The sequence below is a fragment of the Sciurus carolinensis genome, chromosome 4 (assembly GCF_902686445.1).
Source record: "Sciurus carolinensis chromosome 4, mSciCar1.2, whole genome shotgun sequence".
Lineage (NCBI taxonomy): Eukaryota > Metazoa > Chordata > Mammalia > Rodentia > Sciuridae > Sciurus > Sciurus carolinensis.
In genome coordinates, this window is record NC_062216.1 from 153,374,354 (window position 1) to 153,380,036 (window position 5,683).

The 5,683-nt window shown below is 43.9% G+C and overlaps 1 non-coding gene across 1 annotated transcript; it reads right to left on the minus strand.

Annotated features, from left to right (window-relative positions):
* Nucleotides 1-4,747: 4,747 nt before the first annotated feature.
* On the minus strand, nt 4,748-4,820 carry Trnag-ccc (transfer RNA glycine (anticodon CCC)). Its single transcript has one exon. It is a non-coding gene; the product is annotated as a tRNA-Gly (tRNA).
* Nucleotides 4,821-5,683: the final 863 nt, after the last annotated feature.

Genomic DNA, 5,683 nt, shown 5'->3' on the forward strand with positions numbered 1-5,683 from the left:
TCATTAGCTAACTCAGGATCCATCCTATCAAGAGAGTAAGTACTTATTTATTCAATCATTTTATTCATCCAATTTATAGTGTGAGTAGAAGTCCATGGTCTTTTATCCAAAACCTTTGAAGTTTCAGCAGTTATAGTTTTTTTATTTAGTAATGATGGGAATTTGTGTGCCTTACACAGCTGGACACTTTTTAAAATTTGTTGTCATTAGTTATACACGAAAGCAGAATGCATTTCAACTCAGTGTACACAAATGGAGCACAACTTTTCATTTCTCTGGCTGTACATGACGCAGAGTCACGTCATTCATACAATCATACATGTACACAGGGTAATAAGGAGCTAGACTTTTGATAGGGTCTGTGTGGCATCCTATCATCACAAACATGTATTGTTCTACAGCAAAACATAAACATATGGACAGTAAGTGGTGTAACTAAACACTATGATTAGCCTCATGTCCACCCAGGTCATATCTGTGGTCATTGCTACCACATGAGTTACAAAGAGATTTTGGGTTTTCAGAGGTTTATGAATTTTGAAATCTCAGCTAAGGGCATCTTTGCTAGTTTACCAAGAAGGTGAAGATGTGGCATCTGCCCTAAACATGCATATTGCTTCGTGTTGTGTCCATCGGAACTCTCTGTTTATTGTAAGCCAGCTTGCATGTATTTAGCATGAGGAGGAGGCGGAGCCTGGGAGGGAAGGAGATGAAGAAGATGGAGGAGGAGGAGGAAGAGTTGTGGTCGTGGTGACTTATGGAGTCAGTAATTGAAATGGTTAACAGATTTTTGAACACTCATGTCCAGGGCTCCAATGATGCCATTTAGCTGGGTTTCTCTTAATCGTTTACCTACTTTTTGTTGCCAAGGTTTGGGTCTCTGTACCTGGTAGCATCTGTTAGCTCCAGACCACCTCCACGTGGTGGGGAGGAGGATTAGGATCCTCAACTCTTTCCACAGTCAGGTTTTCTGCTGTCTCCCTGTGTGAGCATTCCCAGGAAAAATCTTAAGAGCATTTCATTGGCTCTGACTGGGTCACGTGCCTGTCTTTAAGCCAATCACTGAGGTCATGGGGGTGAGATATGCTGATTGGCCCTGGTCCTGGGCCACCTGATTGATCCTGGGATCAGGCAGGTGCAGAACATGACCTGAGCAGGTCTGGCTCAGACAAAAACTGGGAGCTGCTGCCAAAGGATACGGGCAACACTGGGTGGCAAAGAATAAATGCTGCCTCATAGATGGACCCTGGATTTTCTGTGTAAAGTTCTGATGGCATACAATGGAGTTAATTTCAAGATCTTTCCAGTTCTTTCGAGCTTTCCTGCTGATCATTTAGGAAAACATTTTCGCCGTCTTCTGCACAGCAATACATAAGAGCCTGCAAGTTGAAAACCCAATTTAACCCTAAACTGCTCATCATCACACTGTAATCATTAGGAACCCACAATATCTTCAACTCCAATGGCACAAGTCTTAAGGTCTGTGTGATATCTTCAGAGAGGCAGTAAAGTTCATGATTAGATTGTCTTTTTAGTCTGGAACTGAGAACTCAAGACTCTGGGTCTGGACATGTGGTCAGTATGGTTTTGCTCTTTCATCGAGAAGGAATTGTGCATGATGGTCAGGAGCTGAACTTTGGTTTGAATCTTGCTTTCCTCACGTACTTGGATGAGTTACATAATGGTTCTGTGCCTCAGTTTCCTCTTGTGTAATAATTTTTAATGATGGCACCTACCTCACTGTCTGTGGTGAGGATCACATGAATTCCTACATATAATGTCCTTAGAAGGGGTTCTAATGCACAGTAGATGTGTTAGAATCATTAGCTATCATTTTTATTCTGTAGGGTAACTCATAACTCTGAAATTCGTTTTGATAAAATAAGAATTTTTATAGTGTGGACATTAACATTTCTGTGTCCTATTACCCTATGTCTACTATTATGGGTAATACCATTTATCTTATTGTCAGGTTAAAGTTAAAAAGAATAAGCCAGCCATAATTTTTTTTCAAAAAGCATTTATTTTGACACAAGAGATTCTAGTCAGCTCTACAAACTGAGAAGGTGGAAATCCTCCCTGAACTGAGGGAAATGAATCCAATTTCAAATCCCAAACCAGACTCCTGTTTTTGTTGCTATTCTCCCTCTAAAAGACAAAACCTGATGTTTTCACAGTGTATATAAAACAAATTTTAAAATCCATATATAGCACAATATTTACCACCCACCCCTGTCCGTGGTCATGAATATCACAAATTCTTTAAATTTCCCAAACATGAGATAAATGTCAGACCATTCTATAAATTGACTTTATGAAGCATTTCCGAGCTGAGCCTTCTGACATTCACACCAATGTTTCCATAGTAACTAATGTGTTCAGAAGGGGAAAAGCAGGAGGAGATGAAAAACAAAGGAGACGATCCAAATAAGAGATGCATAAGTAAGGAGAGTAGAAGGCTCTGTAAACTTTGAACCATTGCTTCTTGGAAGAGATGACATTCTGGCTCACTTGGGTGACTTCCCCTGGTGACTGACTGACTGACTGAGGGTCTCTACTATGCAGTCCCGAAGCCTGAACAATTAGCGCAGGTTTCACCTGGACAATGGCTCATTAATGCCAATTTGGACTATTCCCTCCTCCTTTCACTTTAATTTTTTCCTGTTTGGCGATGCCTTAGTTACCATGGTAACAGTGAAGTAATTTGTGTCTGTCACTGAACTGTCAAAAAAAAATGCAGTATCAAGTCAATTTAGAGAACAGGTAGAAAGCAAGGTAGGGGAACATAGGTGTTAGCGACGATCACAGTTGTTTGCAAACACTGAAGTGAAGAATGTTAGAATACTATGAAATACAGGTGCTGTTTTCAAATCTTGTTAAATGGTGCCCGATCGGTGTCATTAAGAAGCAGGCCGTAATGATCAGTCATTCTTTCCTGATGTCTGGAGCCCCGCACCTTTTCCTTATAAAAACTTCAACAAAACTACATCTATGAAAATGTGTTTAATATGATCAGGGCGATGGTTAGAGATGGTTTGTTGTTTTCTGAATCTTTGTGGGGAGAGGATAGGCTCACAGGTATCCACTTCTGAGAAGTAGACGCCTGTGATAAGCAAAATAATGGGTCTCTGAAATGTCGGTGTTTTAATCCCTGCACCAGTGACTATGCTATCATACTGAAAAAGGGACCTTGCAGATGTGACTCAGGATCTGGAGGTAGAGAGAGTCTCCTAGACTATCCAGGTGAACCCAATGCAACCACAAGGGTCTTTGAGAGGGAGGCAGGAATGTGCAAGCCAGAGAGGGGATGTGATGAGGGAAGTAGGGGTTGGAGTGGTGCAGAGCCAGGCAGGCAGTCTTTAGATGCTGGAGAAAGCAAAGAAGGAATTCCTCCACAAGCTCACAGAAGGTAGGTGAACTGGTGACCCCTTGATTCTAGCCCAGTGAAGCTGATTTAGACTACTGTCCTCTAGAATTGTAAGATAACAAATCTGTGTTGCTTTCAGCTGCCAGCTTTGTGGCAATCTGTTAGAGCAGCAGCAGGAGGAAAACAGCACTGTTGGCCATCTCTGGTCCCACCAGGGCCGCCGGGGGTAGTGCGACCAGATCTTTCCTCCTACCCAGCAGAGATGAATGGAGCCATCCCCTGACTCTTGGGTGAGCATTTATGGCCTGCTGCGTGTCACTGAGGTGCCTGCAGGCAGGTCCCTCCTTGTGTGATACTTCAGGCACTTTAGGTGTAGTCACCATGAAGGTTCTGGATCTAGAATGAGGTTCTGGATCTAGAAAGCTGAGCTGCAGAGGTAAAGCAGGGCCCCCAAGCTGACCAGGAACACCTTGTGAGGCCACATGCTCACAGGCTCTGGGTGAGACTTCCTGAGAAAGAACTCTTGTGCTCACGAGCCATCCCTCTGTGAAAGCGTTCACTGGGTGAGTGGCTTTGTCTTTCCAACTCAGTGGTGCATGTACCGAGGTCAGACCCCATGCTGTGTGGGCATCTGTACACTCCGCACTTCCCTCCATGGTGCTGGGCACCCAGTAGATGCCACGAGAAACAGCAACTTCTTCTCTAAACTGCTTTCTGGGGGGTTTTATTTTTTCCCAGCTAATTTATTCTCGCCAGGCAGATACTGTGTTAGGTATTACACAGTGTATCACCCAGTGCTTGCGATAACCCTGGGAGGCTCTTATTAATGCAGAAGCGGACATTCAGAGGCCAGACTCTGATGAGGGTTGCCAGGGAAGCGGCAAACCTGGCCCTGACCCAGGTATGCCACTCTGACCCCTCCACTGTAATTGCTGCCTCGCTGCCAACCCGGAGGCACCGTGGGGTCTTCCTTCCTTCTGGCCCTTCGTATGTGCCTTTTATCCTCTGAGTCCCAGCGATGGTTCTTACTCCCAATTGTGCAGAGGTGAAGAGGGGAATGGGAAGTTTGGAGAGGACTAAGGCCTCGACATGGGAAGAAGGTTCCTTTTGGTCCTGGAAACACTGTGACCTTTATAGATTAGTTATGTGAGATAGAAACCTGATGTCTGTAAATGAGCATTCTCCAATAGCTTTTCTTGACTTATTTTCCTGTAATAGGCAGAATTCTAAGTTGATTTGCAAGAGTCTCACTCCTTTAGCTACAGGTCCCATTGATATGGGTTAATGCTTGAGTGTCCTTATGACTCCTGTGTTGAAGCCCTAATCTGTAATGTGATGGTGTTAGGAGGGAGAACCCTTTTTTTTTTTTTTCCTTTTTGGTGGTGGTGCTGGGGATTGAACCCAGGGCCTTGTGCATGGGAGGCAAGCACTCTACCAACTGAGCTATATCCCCAGCCCAGAAGGTAGAACTTTTGGGAGGTGAATAGTTCAGGAGGGTGGAGCCCTCATATATAGTGTTAGCATGCCTAAGAAAAGGCATGAGAGAAATGATCTCTCCCTCTATGTTGTGAGGATATGGCAAGATGGTGCTCCTCTGCAAACCAGGAAGAGGGCCCTCACCAGGAACAAAACTGGCCTCCACCTTGATCTGCAGACTTTCCAGCCTCCAAAACTGTGAGAAAAATCCTTTTTGTTTAAATCACCCAGGCTAAGGTATTTTTTATAGTAGCCCAAAGTGACTAAGACATTTGTATAAGTCACTTTCCTATGAACGTGATGGGATCCCTCACATGATTAGGTTCCTAACCAGTGGGCTTTGAATTAATTAAAAGTCAGGCTGAATTTTAAGAGACTGGAGTGTCAGGGGGTCTGTAGAAGGGATCAGAGAGTGGCCTTTAGGAGCTGAGAGTGGTCCTTGGTCAACAGCTAGCAAGACAAGGGGACCTCAGTCATACAAACACAAGGAAATAAATTCTGCCAACAATTCGAGAGAGTTCTGAAGAGGATCTTTCCCTGGTGGAGCCTCCAGATGAGGATGCAGCAGCCAACTTTAGCACAGCCTTGTGAGATCTGGAGCAAAGAGCTCAGAAGCCTGACAGATGTCGATACACAGACACTGTGAGATAGATAATACATGCGTGATGCAGACAGCTGCTAAACCAGTGGTGATTTGTTATATAGAAATACAAGACTAATGCATCTTTTTGAAATTCATTTAAAAGAAAAAAAAAAATCAGCTCCAGCTGTGCTAGGTAGAAAGGAGAAACAGGCTGCTGGGTTCAGATGCTTTCTGAGGAGCCAAAACCTTAAAGTACC